A 22,332-nucleotide genomic window follows, 5' to 3' on the forward strand; every position below is an offset into this window, starting at 1 on the left:
CTGCCCCCTGGTCAGTGAACAGTGTCTGCTATGTTCACTTATGACACTAAGGGGCCAAAATTGCCCCCCGCCTGAAACAGAGCTCACGCACCCCGTTTCAATGGTTTTTACCACAGCTGTGGTTGAGGTCATCTCTTGAACAAAATTCTGCTCTTTGTTCTTTTAAAAAAAATTCGGATCCGGAAGTTGCACTTAATGGGGGCGGTGACTACACGAGAGGGGCAGATACGCAGCGGTGGCAACACCTGAGGGGCGGTGCAGAGTGACCCCTGCGATGACGTTATCACGATGCCTCGTCATCATGGCCATCCCTTTCACTAAAGGGGAGAGCCTTCACGATTTTAAAACTTTGGTCCACTGTGCCACCTGGAAGGGTTTTGGCCGGGCCAGCCGAAACCGGGGGCATAGCAGTCGGCCGACAAAAAACAAACATGGCGGCAGCGGCAGTGCGTCCTTCCCTTTAGGGGAAGCCGCACCGCTGTTGCAGAAGGCCACAGCCTCACTGGACCACCAGGAAAAAATATTTTGACACCACGCGGCAGGCCGAAGATTTTCAGATTTTCTGAGGAAGCAGCGGCCATTTCACCAAAAGTCGGGGGGCGGGGAGGGGGAGGGGAGGGGTAGATTGATGGTATGCACGGTGATGATGCACTTAACATGGATCAGCAGCAGCAGAGCGGTGGGGCAGATCGGGGCACCGCCAGGAATCCTCGGAAGGGCAATTGGGCTAGCAGCGGTCATTCTACCAAAAGTCGGAGGCCATTCCATTCCGCAGCGTGATCGGCAATTTGTGGTGGTATCAGGCCTTAAGGAAAGGAGCAATTTCGGCCCATATGTTAGGTGGCACAGTAAGTGCTGGGACCACAACTGTTTACAATATACATAGATGACCTGGAAGAGGGGACAGAGTGTAGTGTAACAAAATTTGCAGATGACACAAAGATTAGTGGGAAAGCAGGTTGTGGAGCGGACACAGAGAGGCTGCAAAGAGATTTAGATAGGTTAAGCGAATGGGCTAAGGTTTGGCAGATGGAATACAATGTCAGAAAATGTGAGGTCATCCACCTTGGAAAAAAAAACAGTAAAAGGGAATATTATTTAAATGGGGAGAATTACAACATGCTGCAGTGCAGAGGGACCTGGGGGTCCTTGTGCATGAAACTCTTTTTGGCCTACTGCACCTGGTATTCCCAGGCAGTCTCTCATCCAAGTACTAACCAGGCCTGACTCTGCTTAGTTTCCGAGATCAGACGAGATCGGGCATTTTCAGACTAGTGTGGCCGTAGGCTCCTTGTGCATGAAATTCCTTTTGGAGTTTATCTGCAAAACAAAAACATTAATCGGTGCCACCCAACCTGGATGACACACCAGGCATTTACAAGGCCCTCTTTTTTTGGTTTTTTGGTTTATTTTTTTGTGTTTTTTTTTTTGGGCACTAACATCACCTTTTTTCCCCAGTGCCCCCTATAAAAGGGAAGGGGACACTAAAAGCACCGGCAATTAAAACAAATTAAACTTTAAAACGTAAAATCAATTTAAAATTTGGTTGCCGGGCGTGATGATGCACTCCAGTCCCTCCGGTGCCCACCTCTCGCGGAAGGCCGTGAGCGTACCGGTGGACACCGCGTGCTCCATCTCCAAGGACACCCTGGACCGAATGTAAGAGCGGAAGAGAGGCAGGCAGTCAGGTTGAACGACCCCCTCGACCGTCCGCTGCCTGGACCGGCTGATGGCACCCTTGGCCGTGCCCAGGAGCAGTCCTACGAGGAGGCCCTCGGACCTACCCGCTCCCCTCCGCACAGGGTGCCCAAAGATCAGGAGTGTAGGACTGAAGTGCAGCCAGAATTTCAGGAGCAGCCCCTTCAAATAGTGGAACAGGGGCTGCAACCTCGTGCACTCAATAAAAACATGGAACACGGACTCCTCCAGACCGCAGAAATTGCAGGCGGCCTGGGAGTCCGTGAACCAGCTTAAAAATTTATTGCACGGCACTGCTCCGTGCACCACCCTCCAGGCCAAGTCCCCGATGAATAGTGGGAGGACCCCTGCGTAGAGTGCCCTCCATCGGGGACCCCCGCCTCCTCCGGACGGCAAGATGGTACGCCATGGCGTGTCCGGATGGCAGGCGAGGATGGCAAAGTTGAGAGTGTGCAGGAGCAGCCCGTACAGGAAACCCCTCCGCGCGGAACTGAAAGGCACGGAGGGGATTTCCCCGAGGCGGCTCAAGTTGTGAGGCGCCGGCCCCCGAGGGAGGTTCCGGGGTTTGGCGCCGATGAGGAATTCCGTCCGGACGGGGGTCAGTTCGGACGGGATCTCCCCACATGCTTGAGCCTGCTCGATGCACCTAACGGAGTCGGGGCCCAGAGCTCTTTTTAGCGACTCGATGGCATCGGCCGCATGGCAGACGTTGGCAGAATTTAGGCGCCGCGCCAGCGTGTCTGGCGCCATCCAGCCCGCTCCTCCGCCATCGAGCAGGTCCCTGACACTTGTCACCTCACCAGCTCCTTGTGCATGAAACTCTTTTGAGTTCACCTGTGAAAACATAAAAACAATAAACGGTGCCACCCGACCTGGGTGACACTCCAGACATTTTCAAGGCCCTTTTTTTTCCCCCCTTTTTTTTTGGGTTTTTTTTTGTGTTTTTCTTTTTTTTTTGGTTTTTTTTTGGGCACTAAAATCACAATTTTCCCCAGTGCCCCCTATAAAAGGGAAGGGGGACACTAAAAGCACCGGCAATTAAAACAAATTAAACTTTAAAACGTAAAATCAAATTAAAATTTGGTTGCCGGGCGTGATGATGCACTCCAGTCCCTCCGGTGCCCACCTCTCGCGGAAGGCCGCGAGCGTACCGGTGGACACCGCGTGCTCCATCTCCAAGGACACCCTGGACCGGATGTAAGAGCGGAAGAGAGGCAGGCAGTCAGGTTGAACGACCCCCTCGACCGCCCGCTGCCTGGACCGGCTGATGGCACCCTTGGCCGTGCCCAGGAGCAGTCCTACGAGGAGGCCTTCGGACCTACCCGCTCCCCTCCGCACAGGGTGCCCAAAGATCAGGAGAGTGGGACTGAAGTGCAGCCAGAATTTCAGGAGCAGCCCCTTCAAATAGTGGAACAGGGGCTGCAACCTCGTGCATTCAATAAAAACATGGAACACGGACTCCTCCAGACCGCAGAAATTGCAGGCGGCCTGGGAGTCTGTGAACCGGCTTAAAAATTTATTGCACGGCACTGCTCCGTGCACCACCCTCCAGGCCAAGTCCCCGATGAATAGTGGGAGGACCCCTGCGTAGAGTGCCCTCCATCGGGGACCCCCGCCTCCTCCGGACGGCAAGATGGTACGCCATGGCGTGTCCGGATGGCAGGCGAGGATGGCAAAGTTGAGAGTGTGCAGGAGCAGCCCGTACAGGAAACCCCTCCGCGCGGAACTGAAAGGCACGGAGGGGATTTCCCCGAGGCGGCTCAAGTTGTGAGGCGCCGGCCCCCGAGGGAGGTTCCGGGGTTTGGCGCCGATGAGGAATTCCGTCCGGACGGGGGTCAGTTCGGACGGGATCTCCCCACATGCTTGAGCCTGCTCGATGCACCTAACGGAGTCGGGGCCCAGAGCTCTTTTTAGCGACTCGATGGCATCGGCCGCGTGGCAGACGTTGGCAGAATTTAGGCGCCGCGCCAGCGTGTCTGGCGCCATCCAGCCCGCTCCTCCGCCATCGAGCAGGTCCCTGACCCTTGTCACCTCACCAGCTCCTTGTGCATGAATCCCAAAAAGTTAGTTTGCAGGTGCAGCAGGTAATCAGGAAGGCGAATGGAATGTTGGCCTTCATTGCGCGAGGGATGGAGCACAAAAGCAGGGAGATCCTGCTGCAACTGTATAGGGTATTGGTGAGGCCGCACCTGGAGTACTGCGTGCAGTTTTGGTCACCTTACTTAAGGAAGGATATACTAGCTTTGGAGGGGGTACAGAGATGATTCACTAGGCTGATTCTGGAGATGAGAGGGTTACCTTATGATGATAGATTGAGCAGACTGGGTCTTTATTCGTTGGAGTTCAGAAGGATGAGGGGTGATCTTATAGAAACATTTAAAATAATGAAAGGGATAGACAAGATAGAGGCAGAGAGGTTGTTTCCACTGGTCGGGGAGACTAGAACTAAGGGGCACAGCCTCAAAATACGGGGGAGCCAATTTAAAACTGAGTTGAGAAAGAATTTCTTCTCCCAGAGGGTTGTGAATCTGTGGAATTCTCTGCCCAAGGAAGCAGTTGAGGCTAGCTCATTGAATGTATTCAAATCACAGATAGATAGATTTTTAACCAATAAGGGAATTAAGGGTTACGGGGAGCGGGTGGGTAAGTGGAGCTGAGTCCATGGCCAGATCAGCCATGATCTCGTTGAATGGCGGAGCAGGTTCGAGGGGCTAGATGGCCTACTCCTGTTCCTAATTCTTATATTCTTATGTAGTGTAGATGGAAGCAAAGGGACATTAATAGATTAAGTGAGTAGACAAAGTGTGGAAGATAGCCTTTAATGTGGGTAAGTGATAGGACCTTGGACCCTTTGGACCGATGGAAAGCCGATCAGGGTACTTTCTAAAGGTAAGAAGCCAGGAACTGTGAAGTAGTAAATAGATTTAGGTCTCTATGTACTGAAATCTCTAACAGCTAGTGGACACGTACAACAAATAATTTCACAGTGAATGTCATACGGGTTTTAGAAAAGGATTGGATGTTATGCTACAGTTATATAAAGTTTCTGTTGGACTGCCTTTGGTGTCCTGAGTTCATTACTTTTTAAAGTGAGTTTTAATCACTTTTTAGAGTTAATGTTCGTGACTCTTTACAATGAGTATTCATTACTTTCCACAGTTAAAGTTAATAATTTTTCCTTTTAGCTGTTGGAGTTTCACTTTTAACAATGAGAGTTCATCAGTTTTTACAGTTAAAGTTAATAATTTTTTACTGTGAAAGTTTATTACTCTAACTCGAAGTTTATCACTTTTTACAGTGAGAATCCTTTACTTTACACTGTAAGAGTTCATCTTTTGTTACAGTGAGAGTTCATTACTTCATACAGTTAAAGGTTATCACTTTTCACTGCAAGTGTTCATTGATTTTCACAGTTAAACTTAATCATTTTTTACAGTTAAAGTTCATTAGTTTTCACTGTGAGGGTTCATCACTTTTCATACTTAAAGTTCATCTCATTTTACAGGGAGAGTTTATCACTTATCACTGCAGGTGTTCATCATTTTTCACAGTTAAACTTAATCACTTTTTACAGTGAGCGTTCATCAAACTCCCCCTGTAAACGTGATGAACCCTCACTGCAGAAAACGATCAACAGTTGCAGTGAATAGTGATTAACTATAACTATAAAAATGAACATTAATTGTAAAAAGAAATTAACTTTCATTGTAATAGTGATAAACTTTCACTGTAATAGTGATAAACTCTCCCTCTCAAAAGTGATGAACACTTACAGTGAGAACTAGTGAATGTTTACTTTAACAAGTGATGAACTCTCGTACAATGTAACAAACTTTAAACTGTAAAAAAAACACATTTAACTGTGAAAATCGATTGGCCTGAAGTTTCCGCTAGATTACGTTATTTTTTTCAATGCAATTTGCCCGAATTACGCCAAACCAGCGCAAAAGATCACGGAATTTCAAGAGCAAATTATGTTCAACGCAAATTGAGTTTCCACGATCTTTTGCGGCAGTTTAAAAAACATCACGTTAGTAGCTGGCCCCGGCCACAAACCTGGCCATGCTGCCAGATCAAAATAAGCAGCTCAGAGAGTTTCTGCTGTTGTGCCCGTTTACAACAACAAGAACTTGTGTTTATATAGCACCTTGAATGTAGTAAAACATCCCAAGTCACTTCACAGGAGTGTTATAAACCAAAATATGACACCGAGCCACATAAGGAGAAACTAGGGCAAATGACCAAAAACTAAAGAGGTAGGTTGTAAGGAGTGTCTTAAAGGAGGAAAGAGAGGTAAAGAGGCGGAGAGGTTTAGGGAGGGAATTCCAGAACTTGGGGCCCAGCAGCTGAAGGCACCAATGGTTGAGCGAATAAAATCAGGGATGCTCAAGAGAGCACAGATAACTCAGGGGGTTGCAAGGCTGGAGGAGATTACAGAGATAGGGAGGGGTGAGGTAATGGAGGGGTTTGAAAACAAGGATAAGAGTTTTAAAATTGAGGTTTTGCCTAATCGGGAGCCATTGTGAGTCAGCGAGAACAGGGGTGATGGGTGACTGGGACTTGCCGCGAGTTAGGACACGGGCAGCCGAGTTTTGGATGACCTCAAGTTTATGTAGGGTAGAATGTGGGAGGCCAGCGTTTGAATAGTCAAGTCTAAAGGTAACAAAGGCATGGATGAAGGTTTCAGCAGCGGATGACCTGAGACGGGCGATGTTACGGAGGTGAAATTAGGTGGTCTTAGTTATGTTGTGGATATGTGGTCGGAAGTTCATTTCAGGCTAAAATATGACACCAAGGTTGTGAACAGTCTGGTTCAACCTCAGACAGATGCTAGGGAGAGGAATGGAGTCAGTGGCTAGGGGCCGAAAACATTGGCTTCAGTCTTCCCAATATTTAATTGGACTAAATTTCTGCTCATCCAGTTCTAGATGTTGGACATGTAGTCTGATAATTTACAAACAATGGAAGGGCAAGAGAAGTGTTGGTGAGGTAGAGCTGGGTGTTATCAGCGTACACGTGGAAATTGACACTCTGTTTTCAGATGATGTTACTGAGTGGCAACAGATAGATGAGAAATAGGACGGGGCCAAAGAAAGCTTTTTTGGGGCACCAGAGAAACGATGTGGGAGTGGGAAGAGAAGCCATTACAGATGATTCTCTGGTAGATAAGAATAGAACCAGGTGAGTACAGTCCCACTCAGCTGGACAATGGTGGAGAGGTGTTGGAGGAGGATGGAGTGGTCAACTGTGACAAAGAGTGCATTCAGATCGAGAAGGACGAGGAGGGATAGTTTACCTTAGTCACAGTCACACAGGTTAACATTTGTGACCTTGATGAGAGCTGTTTCAGTACTGTGGCAAGGGTGGAAACCTGATTGAAGGGATTCAAACATGGAGTTCTGGGAAAGATAGGCACGGATTTGGGAGGCGACAACATGTTCAGGGATTTTGGAGAGGAAAGGGAGGTTGGAGCTGGGGAGGTAGTTTGCATGGATGCAGGGGTCAAGGGTTGTTTTTTTGAGAAGAGGGGGAAATACGGCAGATTTGAAGGAGATGGGGCAGTACCTGAGGAGAGAGAACTGTTAACAATATCAGTTAACATAGGAAAAATAAGTTGGGTGGTTAGCAGTTTAGTGGAAATAGGCTCAAAGGACCAAGAAGTGGGTCTCATGGACAAGATGAGCATGGAGACATGATGAGGGGAGATCGGAGAGAAACTGGAGAAAGATGTGAGGTCAGGGCTAGGGCAAGGGGGAACCTTAGAGGAAGTTTGGCCCGGTGGGCTAGGGGGAGGAAGGGAAGTGGCAGAGGCAGCTGATTGGATGGTCACAATCTTAGAAACAAAGAAGTCCATGAGCTCTGTGCACTTGTTGGAGGAGGCAGAGAAGACAGGGGAGACAGGGGAGAGGGATTTAAGAAGACGGTTTATGTCATGTATGTAGGCACCTTTAGTAATGACTCCATGAGGCAGGGTATGATACTTAAACTGTGTAGACCTGTAGTCCTTTATTTGCAGCTCCTCGAATCTGGACAACAAGCTGTGAGCTTTTTATACTGGGTCACCTGCAGTGTGCAGGTAACCTTAGGTCTCCAACAGCAGCACCCTCTGGTGTTCAGGTAAGGGCACATTCAGTATTGAATAACAGTATTACAGACATCACACAGTAAACAGGCATGCATATACAACAACAGTCCCCCCTCAGCATTTTTCATATCCTTATTGTCATGACCATGGGAGGTGATCAGTGGTGGGCTATGGGAGGTTGTGGTTAGGGATGTGTGGTTGCCAGGTGTGGCCCCTGTGCTTGAGGCTGGCCTCATACATTTCCCCTCCCTCACACACAGACCACGTGGATGTCACTGTTGTGGGAAGCCTCAGGAGGGTAGCCACAGCAGCAGTGGGTGGTGTGTATACACTGTGATGTGGGTAGTTGTGTGGTGGTGGGCAGCGCCACAAGACTGGGTGGGCTCCTTGTCCACCAATTGGGAAGAGGGTCAGGTCATCCCAGGGTTTGCCAGGGAAGCTGGAGAATATTGGCTTCATGCTCCTGGTGGCCAGGGGTTGTAGGGCTGGTCTGGGGCAGGTTGCAGTGGTGGTGGCTGGGCTGCCCATTGACCACTGTCCCTGTAGTGGGTCTGCTCCCACTGGGTGTGTGTGTGTCCTGCAAGGAGTATCACATTTGTTCCAAAGGTTCAGGCGACATGGTCAGATAGTCTGCTGGACCTGGGGGTCCCCCACTGGGGGATTCCATTGGCATCAGCATGGTCCCTGTAGGACCCAATGTCCTTTGGCAGTGTCTTATCTGTATATATGACACCTTGGCTCTGATCACACATAGTTGAGCTTACATTATACATTACAGCATTTGCATCACTTTTGGGTGTCCTGGTCTCAACAGACATGGTTAAATTAGGTATTTCACATTTCCTATCATTATTGTTAAGCATAATAAACTTGTTCTTAACCTTACTAACACCTGCATTCATCTCATTAGTCACATTAGTTAAACCAACATCACAATTCATGGTTACATTGCATACATTTTCATACTTGCACCCTTTAATTGCATCTTTAGCTTTAAAATCCTTGTACTCAAATAGTTGAAACTGTCCCTTTAAATTTCCTTGATTACCGGTCTCCTTTAAGGGAGCCTGCCCATCTGATTGGCCGCTCGGTGCCACATGACGCTCTTCCAACGCTGCCCTTCGTGGTATGGCTGCGGCCATTTTGATTTTCGGTTCTGTTCCTCGTGGTGCGTCAGCCATCTTCTGGCTCTCCCGCAGGTAGGCTGTGGTGCTCTTTTCTTCCACAGGTTCGACCCTGGATGAAAGGAATCCATTTCTTTCGTCGATATTCCTCTTTTGGAGTGCTGCCTTGGCCCGGAAAGTGGAGTTTTGATCCTCGGTCCTGGAGATTTCGCCGTGGTGGTGGGGAGTCGTCGCTGCGCCATCGAGCTGGACAGTGGAACCTCCGGATACAGGGATGGATCCATGTTCGAGGTCGATTGCTGGAGACCAGTGGCCTGGGAGCAGCTTCGCTTGGACAGGACGCCATTGTGGTCGATGGCGGGATTCATCCAAAGTTCTTCAAAGGTCGCTTAGCTCATCGCAGACTGGCTCGCCCCTGTGTCATTCTCCATAGAATCTGGGACCCCATCGATGTCTACTTTCATCGCCCATGGAGAACTTTCGGTGGAGCAGGTATGAGTTCCATACTCTTCTTCCAGGGGTCGAGCAACTTCACCTTCATTTGTGTTGGAGCCCCGATGATCAGCCAACTCATCAGAGACGTGGTGAGTACAGCTTTTTTTGCACATCCTTTGAAGGTGCCCTTTCTCTTTACATGCATAGTCTTTGTAACGGCACTGGTGGGCCCAGTGGTTTCCTCCACAGCACCAGCACGGGGCCATCCGGTTTGCCCCATGTGGCGGACTCAGAATTGCGGGACTCGGGACAGCGTTTTCCATGTGGTGCACTGCCCTCATCTGTTTAGAGTCCCTTAGTGCTTCATTTAGGTAAAGTCGAATGGTGCAGCCAGTCTCCTTAAGTGTTCCAATCTTTCTACAAGAGCGTTCCAATCTTCCCCATTGGTAAATTGCTGAAAGATGCTGAGATTCGACATGCTGAGCGTGTGGTTTGTGACCTCGTATCCTCGGCGCCAGTTGTCGTGTATGTAGGCACCTTTAGTAATGACTCCACTTAAACTATGTAGATCTGTAGTCCTTTATTTGCAGCTCCTCGAGTCTGGACAACAAGCTTTGAGCTCCTTTTTATACTGCCTTACCTGCAGGGTGCAGATAACCCTCAGGTCTCCAGCAGCAACACCCTCTGGTGTACAGGTAAGGTGTGTACAGTGTAAGGGTACATTCAGTGTTGCATAACAAGTGTTATAGACATCACACAGTAAACAGGCATGCAAATACAACAGTTTACAGTAGAGAAAAGAAGCCATGGGTTATCTTTACACTCTAGGATGATCCAGGAATAGTGTACATTTTTGGCAGGCGAGAGCAGGACCCGATAATGCTTTATCTGATCCAGCCAGTTCTGGCCGTGAATGGCTAACCAGTTGTCCGCCATATCCTCTCAAGTCTGCGTCCCTTGGACTTAATGGAGTGAAGATGAGGGCTTTCTACACATATTTAATAATTCGTTAGAAAAAGGTGTAGTGCCAGAGGACTGGCGGATAGATAATGTAATATTCAAGAGGAGGATAGAACATCTCCAGGGAATTATAGACCAGTCCGTTTAACATCAGTGATAGGAAAAATAAGAAAAATAAGAAAAATAATGGAACTCCTACTAAAGGAGAAAATTGAAGAACATCTAGAAACCAAAAATATAACAATGAATAGCCAGCATGGATTTCAAAACTTAATTGAATTTTTTGAAGAGGTAACAAAGATAGTAGACAATGGTAATGCAGCAGATGTAATTTATTTAGATTTTCAAGAGGCCTTCTATAAGGTACCCCATAATAGACTGATGAACAAGGTCAGAGAATGCGGAGTCAGAGGTCAAGCAGCAGAATGGATAGCTAGCTGACTTTCGAAATTTGTGGATTACACCAAATTGGGGGGGGGATAGTCAATATTTAGGAGTGTTGGGGGAAGGGGATGTGGGTGGAGAACGATACAAGGAAGCGGTCAGAGATGGCCTTATCCAGATGTACGCACTCCAGAAGGTGCTGTCCGATTTATCCCATTATAATGGAGAGCGCTGTTAGTCTTACAATTTTCCTCAAGGCAAAATATGGACTAAGCCTGTTGAAAATAAAACACTTCTACGTTCCGGGACCAAAACTCCTCCCAATCCCCCTGCTTGGAAATCCTGCCCTAGTATAGATTGGGGTCGGAGAGTCTAAACCAGGAAGTATAAATTAGAATATTTAATTTGGTGAAAAATCATGTACAGGTAGCGAAATAAAGAGAGGGAAAGATGAGATTAAGAGCGAGAGAGATAAAAGAGACAGAAAGATAAAGCAAAAGAAAAATAAATTTTACATTTTTATTAAATCTCCAACAATAATTAAAATTTGAAGGAATGAAACTCCACACTAGTAAAAATTAATTTTTAGGGTCAGAGAGGTTGTTTGGCAGTAATTAAGATTTAGCACGCATTAAAAATGAACTTACACCTGAATGCACATGCCCTAACACGTTTAGTGGGTAACCAGTGTGTAAGTACTGCAACTTCATGCCCTTCATGGATTTTAATATCAAGTCTCTCGGTGAGATACCAGTGTAGCGATGCTTGTGGAGGAACGACAAATTGGACCGCAGCTTCTTGATTTCCGTGTTTAACTGCACGTGTGCGGACTCCAGAAGGTGCTCTCCGATTTATCCCATTATAAAGAAGTTGTTAGCCTCATAATTTTTCTCAATGCAAAATACGGGCTAATAACTTTAACAGTAAAGTGATGAACTCTAGTGTATAAAGAGGTGAAAACTAATGAACTCTTACTTGGACAAGTGATGAATTCTCACTGTAAAAGTAAAAAGAGATTAAGTTTAATTGTGAAAAAGTGATAAACACCTGCACTGAGAAGTGATAAACCTTAACTGTAAAAAGTGATAAACTCTCACTGTAAAAAGTGATGAACATTAACTATAAGAAGTAATTATGTTTACCTGTGAAAAACAATGAACACTTGCAGTGAAAAGTGATAAACTCTCACTGTAAAAAGAGATGAACACTGTAAAAAGAGATGAACACTTATGTGAAAGCCAATGAACTATTACTGTAACAAGTGATGAACTCCTAATGTAAAAAGTAATGAAATGAAACTGTACAGAGTTTAATTTTAACTGTAAAAAGTGTGACAATCTCACTGTAAAAATTGATTAACTTTGACTGTAATAAGTGATGAATTCTTTTTGTAATAAGTGATGAACCTTAACTATAAAATGTAATTAAGTTTAAATGTATAAAATGATTAAGTTTATCTGTGAAAAATGATGCAAACTTGCAGTGAAAAGTGAAACTTTAAATGTAAAAAGTGATGAACTTTAACCGTAAAATATGGTTAGGGACCAAAAAGTAAAGCTATGCATGGAGGCAGAGCGTATGGGTGAGGTACTAAATGAGTACTTTGCATCTGTCTTCACCATAGACATAGTGAAGGAGGAGGTATTGGAGACACTTGATAGGATATTAGAAAGGCTGGCTGTACTTAAAGTAAATAAATCACTTAGGAGCAGATGGAATGGATCCTCATACGCTGAGGGAATTGAGGGCGGAAATCGCAGAAGGTACTGGCCATAAATTTCCAATTCTCCATTGATACAAGGATATTGCCAAAGGACTGGAGAATTGCAAATTGTTCAAAAAAGGGAGTAAAGATAAACCTAGCAACCACAGGCCGGTCGGTTTAATCTCGGTAGTTGGAAAGCTTTCAGAAATGGTAATTAGAGACAAAGTTAACAGTCACTTGGAGAGGGGTGGATTAATTAAGGAAAGCAAGCATGGATTTATTAAAGGCAAATCGTGTTTAACCAACTTGATCAAGTTTTTTGATGAGGTAACAGAGAGGGTTGATGAGGGCAATGCGGTTGATGTTGTGTACATGGATTTCCAAAAGGCACTCAACAAAGTGCCACATAATAGGCTTGGCAGCAAAATTGTATCCTGGATACGAAATTGGCTAAGTGACAGGAAACTGAGAGTAGTGGTGAACGGTTGATTTTCGGACTGGATGAAGGTATACAGTGGTGTTCCACAGGGGTCGGATCTAGAACCACTGCTTTTCTTGATATATATTAATGACTTGGACATGGGTGTACAGGGCACAATTTCAAAATTTGCAGATGACACAAAACTTGGAAGTATAGTGAACAGTGAGGACGAGAGTGATCGACTTCAGGAAGATATAGATAGGCTGGTGAAATGGGCAGACACGTGGCAGATGAAATTTAACGTAGAAAGAATGAGGAGAGGACGTATAAACTAAATGGTACAATCCTATATCGGATGCACGAATAGAGAGACCTGGGGTATGTGTGCATATATCGCTGAAGATGGCAGGTTGAGAAAGCAGTTAAAAAGGCTTATGTGCTTCATAAATAGAGATATAGAGTACAAAAATGTGAAAATTATGATGAACCTGTATAAAACACTGGTTTGGCCACAACTGGAGTATTCTGTCCAATTCTGGGCACCATACTTTAGGAAGGATGTGAAGGTCTTAGAGAAGGTACAAAAAAGATTTACGAGAATGGTTCCAGGAATGAGAGACTTCAGTTATGTGGATAGACTGGGGAAGCTGGGGTTGTTCTCCTTAGAGCTGAGAAGGTTGAGAGGAGATTTTATACAGGTGTTCAAAATCATGAGTGGTCTGGACAGGTTGGATAGAGTGAAACTGTTCCCATTGGCAGAAGGGTTGAGAACCAGAGGACACAGATTTAAGGTGATTGGCAAAAGAGCCAAAGGCGACGTAAGAGAATTTTTTTTTTACGCAGCGAGTGGTTAAGATCTGGAATGCACTGCCTGAAGGGGTGGTGGAGGCAGACTCAATTTTACCTTTCAAAAGGGAGTTAGATAAGTATCTGAAGGAAAACATTTTGCAGGGCAGAGGAGTGGGACTAGCTGAGAGTCGGCACAGGCTCGACAGGCCGAATGACCTTCTTCCGTGCTGTAACCATTCTATGATTCTAAGGTTAAATTTAGCTGTAAAAAGTGATGAACATTTGCAAGAAAAAGTGATAACCTTTAATTATAAAAAGTGATGAACCCTTACAGTGAAAAGTGAAAAACTTTAATTGTAAAAATGATTGTGAGTTATTTTGGTCCAAGAGTGATAATAGGCGATAAATGAGTGCCATGCTAATAAGACACGCCTGTTTGAAAGTCTGGGTTTAGCACGCAATTTTGGCCCTAATTGTGGGTTACCATAATTTGAATTTGCCTGGAGTTGCTAAAATAGGCACCTGCAGGTTTAGCACTCAAGCGCTGACTAGATGTAATATTGGTGGAGCATTATATGTGGGCTCCATGTACCCACTTCCGATGTGGAGTGCGCTGGCTGGCAAACAGCGGCAGGTTTCAGGATGGCTCAGGGACCGAGGGAGAGGTCGCACAGGTTCTCGGACGCAGCACTGAAAGTCCTGGTGGAGGAGGTCCAGAGGAGGAGGGATGTCCTGTACCCGCAGGGGAAAGGAGTCCATCTCGCCCTCCTGCCCCTCCTGTCCCTCTCTCCTGAAGCAACTGGTGCTGCTCTGCTTGGCCTTACGTCCTCCTCCCATTCCTCCTGCAGACCCCTCGCAAGATCCCCACCAAGTGTCCCGATGTGTTTCAAAAGTCCTCTTCAAGCCTCCAGCAGCAAGTGAACAATAAAAGGTGATATCCCTTTAAGTAGTGCTCGAAATCCTCAGCAATGACTTGTTTACTCACAATCAGCTGGTCGAGGTTAGGAGAGGGCGTTGGGTCAAGCGTTATCCACCAACATGCCACGCAGCCTTGTTACTGAGTGCCAGCAGTCAATTTAAGTGGCAATCAAACCCTTAACGGTCCTCTGGGTGGCCATTCCTAGCACAAGCTTCAATTCCTTTACCAAGATGGTGTCTTGTGCTAAGCACGCACTAAACTGATGTTTCAGCTTAAGACCCCATCTTGGCCACCTTGGAGGCTCTTTAGCACCTGAAGGAGTCATCAAAAATTGGCCCCATTAACTTTAACTGAAACAAGTGATTAACTCTCCCTATAAAATGTGATGAATTTTAACTTTAACAGATGATGAACTCTCAGTGTAAAGTTTAACTGTGAAAAATAATGAATACCTGCAGTGAAAAATGGTAACCTTTAACTGTAAAAAATGATGAACTCTCACAGTGAAAAGTGATGAACTTGTACTGCAATACTTGCGATTTTTCCCGAGATACTTTAGGAGATAAAGAACCTCTGAGCTGGCTAAGATGGGGTCTTGAGTTGCATTTCCAGTTTAGCCTGCCTTTAGGGCAAGACGCCATCTTTGTAAAGGAGTTGAAGCTTGCGCTAGGACTGGCTGCCTTGAGGATCGTTAAGGGTCTGATTGACCAAATAAATTGGCTGCTAGCGATCATTAAAGAGGCTGCACACCATTTTGATGGCTACACTGCAATTAACGACCCCTCCCAACAGCGACCAACTGAACAAGAGTAAACAAGGCGTTGCTGAAGATTTCGAGTGCTACTTAAATCCATGCTCAGCTGTCACTGTTCACTTACTGGTGTGGATCGACTCACTACACTGTTTGAAGAAGACTTTTGAGACACATCGAGAGACTTTCTTGGAAACTTTGTCAAGTGTTCACCAACACTATCAACATTTGTGCTGGAAATTTTCTGAGGACTTCACCTAAAGAGAGTAAGTACTGTGCTACTCGAGAGCTCGAGAGTCAGCGGCAGTTGGCGAGAGGTGGGAGCAGTGTCGGAGCGGCCTATAAAAGGCTTAGTGAGAGCTCGAGAGTCAGCGGCAGTTGGCGAGAGGTGGGAGCAGCGTCGGAGCGGCCTATAAAAGGCCCAGCGGGAGCTCGAGAGTCAGCGGCAGTTGGCGAGAGGTGGGAGCAGTGTCAGAGCGGCCTATAAAAGGCCCAGCGGGAGCTCGAGAGTCAGCAGCAGTTGGTGAGAGGTGGGAGCAGCATCGGAGCGGCCTATAAAAGGCCCAGCGGGAGCTCGAGAGTCAGCGGCAGTTGGCGAGAGGTGGGAGCAGCGTCGGAGCGGCCTATAAAAGGCGTACCGGTGCAGCTACAGCAGGAGAGAAAGCAAAAAAGAAGTAGAAAGGAATCAAAAGGTGACGTCACAGCCAATGGGGTAAGTGATTGGCTGGTGATTGGTGAGTAGCTTTTCTTTTTCTTTTTATATCAGTAAGTAAACTGTAGCATTGTTATTACCAATTTAAGGGTATCTAAGGGTTAAGGCATGGCAGGAGAGCTCGGTCACGTGATATGCTCCTCCTGTGCCATGTGGGAACTCAGGGATGCTTCTGGTGTCCCTTACGACGACATGTGTAAGAAGTGTATCCGCCTCCATCTCCTGATGGACCGCGTTGCGGAATTGGAGCTGAGGGTGGATTCACTATGGAGCATCCACGATGCTGAGAATGACATAAGTGGCACGTGTAGTGAGTTGGTCTTACCGCATGAGAAGGATCCACAGCCAGCTAGGGAATGGAAGACCAGCAGGAAGAGTAGTACAAAGAAGGTAGTGCAGGGGTCCCATCTGGTCATCCTCTGCAAAATAGATACACTGTTTTGAGTGCTGTTGAGGGAGATGAGTCATTAGGGGAGAGCAACAGCAGCCAAGTTCATGGCACCGTGGCTGGCTCTGTTGTACAGGAGGGCATAAAAAAGAGTGGGAGAGCGATAGTGATAGGGGATTCAATCATAAGGGTAATAGATAGGCGTTTCTGCGGCCGCAATCGAGAGTCCAGGATGGTATGTTGCCTCCCTGGTGCAAGGGTCAAGGATGTCTCCGAGTGAGTGCAGGACATTCTGAAAAGGGAGGGAGAACAGCCAGTTGTCGTGGTGCACATTGGTACCAATGACATAGGTTAAAAAAAGGGATAAGGTCCTACGAGACGAATTTAAGGAGCTAGGAGTTAAATTAAAAAGTAGGACCTCAAAAGTAGTAATTTCGGGATTGCTACCAGTGCCACGTGCTAGTCAGAGTAGGAATCGCAGGATAGCACAGATGAATACGTGGCTTGAGCAGTGGTGCAGCAGGGAGGGATTCAAATTCGTGGGGCATTGGAACAGGTTCTGGGGGAGGTGGGACCAGTACAAACCGGACGGTCTGCACTTGGGCAGGAATGGAACCAATGTCCTCGGGGGAGTGTTTGCTAGTGCTGTTGGTGAGGAGTTAAACTAATATGGCAGGGGGATGGGAACCAATACAGGGAGACAGAGGGAAACAAAAAGGAGACAAAAACAAAAGACAGAAAAGAGATGAGTAAAAGTGGAGGGAAGAAAAACCAAAGGCAAGAAACAAAAAGGGCCACTGAATATAAAAGGGCTGCAGGAGGGGTAAAAACTAAAAATCATGGTTTAAAAACTAGGATGAAAACACTCTACCTAAATGCACGCAGCATTAGAAATAAAGTAAATGAGTTGACGGCACAAATCATTACAAATGGGTATGATTTGGTGGCCATTACAGAGACATGGTTGCAAGGTGGCCAGGACTGGGAATTAAATGTACAGGGGTATCTGAAGATTCGGAAAGATAGGCAGGAAGGGAAGGGAGGTGGAGTAGCTCTGTTAATAAGGGATGATATCAGGGCAGTTGTGAGGGATGATATTGGCTCCAATGAACAAAATGTTGAATCATTGTGGGTGGAGATTAGAGATAGTAAGGGGAAAAAGTCACTGGTTGGCGTAGTTTATAGGCCCCCAAATAATAACTTCATGGTGGGGCAGGCAATAATCAAGGGAATGATGGAGGCATGTGAAAAAAGAACGACAGTAGTTATGGGGGATTTTAACCTACATATCGATTGGTCAAATCAAATCGCAGGGGGTAGCCTGGAGGAGGAATTCATAGAATACATACGGGATTGTTTCTTAGAACAGTATGTAACAGAGCCTACAAGGGAGCAAGCCATTTTGGATCTGGTCCTGTGTAACGAGACAGGAAAAATAAACGATCTCCTCGTAAAAGATCCTCTCGGAATGAGTGATCACAATATGGTTGAATTTGTAATACAGATTGAGGGTGAGGAAGTTGTGTCAGAAACGAGAGTACTATGCTTAAACAAAGGGGACTACAGTGGGATGAGGTCAGAGTTGGCTAAAGTAGACTGGAAACAAGGACTAAACGGTGGCACAATTGAGGAACAGTGCAGGACTTTTAAGGAGCTCTTTCATAATGCGCAACAAAAATATATTCCAGTGAAAAAGAAGGGCGGCAAGAGAAGAGATAACCAGCCGTGGATAACCAAGGAAATAAAGGAAAGTATCAAATCAAAGACCAATGCGTATAAGGTGGCCAAGGTTAGTGGGAAACTAGAGGATTGGGAAGATTTTAAGCAACAGCAAAGAATGACTAAAAAAGCAATAAAGAAAGGGAAGATAGATTACGAAGGTAAACTTGCGCAAAACATAAAAACAGACAGTAAAAGCTTTTACAGATATATAAAACGGAAAAGAGTGATTAAAGTAAATGTTGGTCCCTTAGAAGATAAAAAGGGGGATTTAATAATGGGAAATGTGGAAATGGCTGAGACCTTAAACAATTATTTTGCTTCCATCTTCACAGTGGAAGACACAAAAACCATGCCAAAAATTGCTGGTCATAGGAATGTGGGAAGGGAGGACCTTGAGATGATCACTATCACTAGGGAGGTAGTGCTGGACAGACTAATGGGATTGAAGGTAGACAAGTCCCCTGGTCCTGATGAAATGCATCCCAGGGTATTAAAAGAGATGGCAGAAGTTATAGCAGATGCATTCGTTATAATCTACCAAAATTCTCTGGACTCTGGGGAGGTACCAGCGGATTGGAGAGCAGCTAATGTAACGCCTCTGTTTAAAAAAGGGGGCAGGCAAAAGGCAGGTAACTATAGGCCGGTTAGTTTAACATCTGTAGTGGGGAAAATGCTTGAAACTATCATTAAGGAAGAAATAGCGGGACATCTGGCTAGGAATAGTGCAATCAAGCAGACGCAGCATGGATTCATGAAAGGGAAATCATGTTTAACTAACTTACTGGAATTCTTTGAGAATATAACGAGCATGGTGGATAGAGGTGTACCGATGGATGTGGTGTATTTAGATTTCCAAAAGGCATTCGATAAGGTGCCACACAAAAGGTTACTGCAGAAGATAAAGGTACGCGGAGTCAGAGGAAATGTATTAGCATGGATAGAGAATTGGCTGGCGAACAGAAAGCAGAGAGTCGGGATAAATGGGTCCTTTTCGGGTTGGAAATCAGTGGTTAGTGGTGTGCCACAGGGATCAGTGCTGGGACCACAACTGTTTACAATATACATAGATGATCTAGAAGAGGGGACAGAGTGTAGTGCAACAAAATTTGCAGATGACACAAAGATTAGTGGGAAAGCGGGTTGTGTAGAGGACTCAGAGAGGCTGCAAGGAGATTTGGATAGGTTAAGCAAATGGGCTAAGGTTTGGCAGAGGGAATACAATGTCGGAAAGTGTGAGGTCATCCACCTTGGGAAAAAAAACAGTAAAAGGGAATATTATTTGAATGGGGAGAAATTACAACATACTGTGGTGCAGAGGGACCTGGGGGTCCTTGTGCATGAATCCCAAAAGGTTAGTTTGCAGGTGCAGCAGGTAATCAGGAAGGCAAATGGAATGTTGGCCTTCATTGCGAAAGGGATGGAGTACAAAAGCAGGGAAGTGTTGCTGCAACTATATAAGGTATTGGTAAGACCGTACCTGGAGTACTGCATGCAGTTTTGGTCACCTTACTTAAGGAAGGATATACTAGCTTTGGAAGGGGTACAGAGATGATTCACTAGGCTGATTCGAGAAATGAGGGGGTTAACTTATGATGATAGATTGAGTAGACTGGGTCTTTACTCCTTGGAGTTCAGAAGGATGAGGGGTGATCTTATAGAAACATTTAAAATCATGAAAGGGATAGACAAGATAGAGGCAGAGAGGTTGTTTCCATTGGTGGGGGAGACTAGAATTAGGGGGCACAGTCTCAAAATACGGAGGAGCCAATTTAAAACCGAGTTGAGAAAGAATTTCTTCTCCCAGAGGGTTGTGAATCTGTGGAATTCTCTGCCCAAGGAAGCAGTTGAGGCTGGCTCATTGAATGTTTTCAAGTCAAAGATGGATAGATTTTTAAGCAATAAGGGAATTAAGGGTTACGGGGAGAGGGCAGGTAAATGGAGCTGAGTCCATGACCAGATCAGCCATGATCTTATTGAATGGCGGAGCAGGCTCGAGGGGCTAGATGGCCTACTCCTGTTCCTAATTCTTATGTTCTTATGTTCTTATGTACTCAACCTTATGGGACAACTTATAGGAGTTGCCATGACAAAGGGAGTACTTGGTCATGGGCACCTTGCAGGAGAGTGGAACAGGAGGTTGATGTGGACTCCTTCCCTCTGCAGGTACAGAAGATCCCTCTTCCTCTGGACCTCCTCCACCAGGACCTCCAGTGCTGCGTCCGAGAACCTGTGCGCCCTCTCTCTTGGTCCCTGAGCCATCCTGAAATGCCCGGTTGTGTGTCAGCCAGCACACTCCACACCCTCAGTGGAAGTGGGTGTGTGGAGACTACATAACAAGAACGTTAACATGCAGGTACTGCAAGCAATTAAGAAAGCAAATGGTATGTTAGCCTTTATTATAAAGGGATTGTAGTACAGTTGTACCTCTCCTTATCTAGGGAAGGGTATACTTGCCTTAGAGAGAGTGCAATGAAGATTTACTTGATTGATTCCTGGGATGACAGGATTGTCCTATGAGGAGAGATTGAGCAAACTAGGTCTATATTCCCTGGAGTTTGGAAGAATGAGAGGTGATCTCATTGAAACATACAAAATTATTATGGGGCTTAGCAGTATAGCTGTTGGGAGGATGTTTCTCCTGGCTGGGGAGTCTCAGAATAAGGTGTTGGCCATTCAGGACTGAGATGAGGAGAAATTTCTTCACTCAAAGGGTTGTGAATCTTTGGAATCCTCTACCCCAGAGGGCTGTGGAGGCTCATTCATTGAGTATATTTAAGACAGAGATCGATAGATTTTTGGATATTAAGGGAATCAAGGGACATGGGGATAGTGCGGGAAGGTGGAGTTGAGGTAGAAGATCATCGTCATCATAGGCAGTCCCTCCGAATCGAGGAAGACTTGCTTCCACTCCTGAAGTGAGTTCTTTGGTGGCTGAACAGTCCAATACGAGAGCCACAGACTCTGTCACAGGTGGGACAGATAGTCGTTGAGGGAAGGGGTGGGTGGGACTGGTTCACTGCACTCTCTTTCTGCTGTCTGCGCTTGATTTCTGCATGCTCTCGGCGTTGAGATTCGAGGTGCTCAGCGCCCTCTCGGATGCAATTCCGCCACTTAGGGCGGTCTTGGGCCAGGGAAGCCCAGGTGTCAGTGGGGATGTTGCACTTTATCAGCGAGACTTTGAGGGTGCCTTTGTAGCATTTCCGCTGCCCACCTTTGGCTCGTTTGCCATGGAGGAGCTCCGAGTAGAGCACTTGCTTTGGGAGTCTCGTGTCTGGCATGCGGACTATGTGGCCTGCCCAGCAGAGCTGATCGAGTGTGCTCAGTGCTTCAATGCTAGGGATGTTAGCCTGAGTGAGGACGCTGATGTTGGTGCGCCTGTCCTCCCAGGGGATTTGTAGGATCTTGCGGAGACATCATTGGTGATATTTCTCCAGCAACTTGAGGTGTCTACTGTACATGGTCCATGTCTCTGAGCCATACAGGAGGGCGGGTATTACTACAGCCCTGTAGACCATGAGCTTGGTGGTAGTTTGGAGGGCCTGGTCTTCAAACACTCTTTTCCTCAGGCGACCAAAGGCTGCACTGGTGCACTGGAGGCGGTGTTGGATCTCGTCGTCGATGCCTGCTCTTGTTGATCGGAGGCTCCCGAGATATGGGAAGTGGTCCACGGTGTCCAGGGCCGCGCTGTGGATCTTGATGACTGGGGGGCAGTGCTGTGTGGTGAGGACAGGCTGGTGGAGGACCTTTGTCTTATGGGTGTTTAGCGTAAGGCCCATGCTTTTGTACGCCTCAGTAAATATGTTCTGGAGTGCGGTCTCTGTATGTGCGCAGGCGCAGGCGTCGTCCGCATACTGTAGCTCGACGACAGAGGTTGGGGTGGTCTTGGATCTGGCCTGGAGACTGCGCAGGTTGAACAGCTTCCCACTGCTCTGTAGTTGCTAAGGATCACGGTCTGCATGTCGTCGTGGAGCAGGCGGAGGATGGTGATGAACTTTTGGGGGCATCCGAAACGGAGGAGGACACTCCATAGACCTTTGCGGTTGACAGTGTCTCTATCATCCAGAGGGGGATCTCAGAGATGCAGTAATCATGACCATCTTTAAAAAAAGGGACAACTCTGACTGCGGCAACTACAGAGGAATTTCCCTGCTATCAGCCACTGGGAAAGTCGTCACTAGCGTCCTCCTCCACTGTCTTCTCCCTGTGGCCGAGGAGCTCCTCCTGGAGTGTGGATTTCGT

General features: G+C 46.5%; 1 pseudogene; it reads right to left on the reverse strand.

The window, feature by feature from the left end:
• Positions 1-1,169: 1,169 nt before the first annotated feature.
• LOC139279211 (5S ribosomal RNA) lies at positions 1,170-1,288 on the reverse strand (annotated as a pseudogene).
• Positions 1,289-22,332: the final 21,044 nt, after the last annotated feature.

The sequence above is a fragment of the Pristiophorus japonicus genome, chromosome 13 (assembly GCF_044704955.1).
Source record: "Pristiophorus japonicus isolate sPriJap1 chromosome 13, sPriJap1.hap1, whole genome shotgun sequence".
In the NCBI taxonomy this organism is placed as follows: Eukaryota; Metazoa; Chordata; class Chondrichthyes; family Pristiophoridae; genus Pristiophorus; species Pristiophorus japonicus.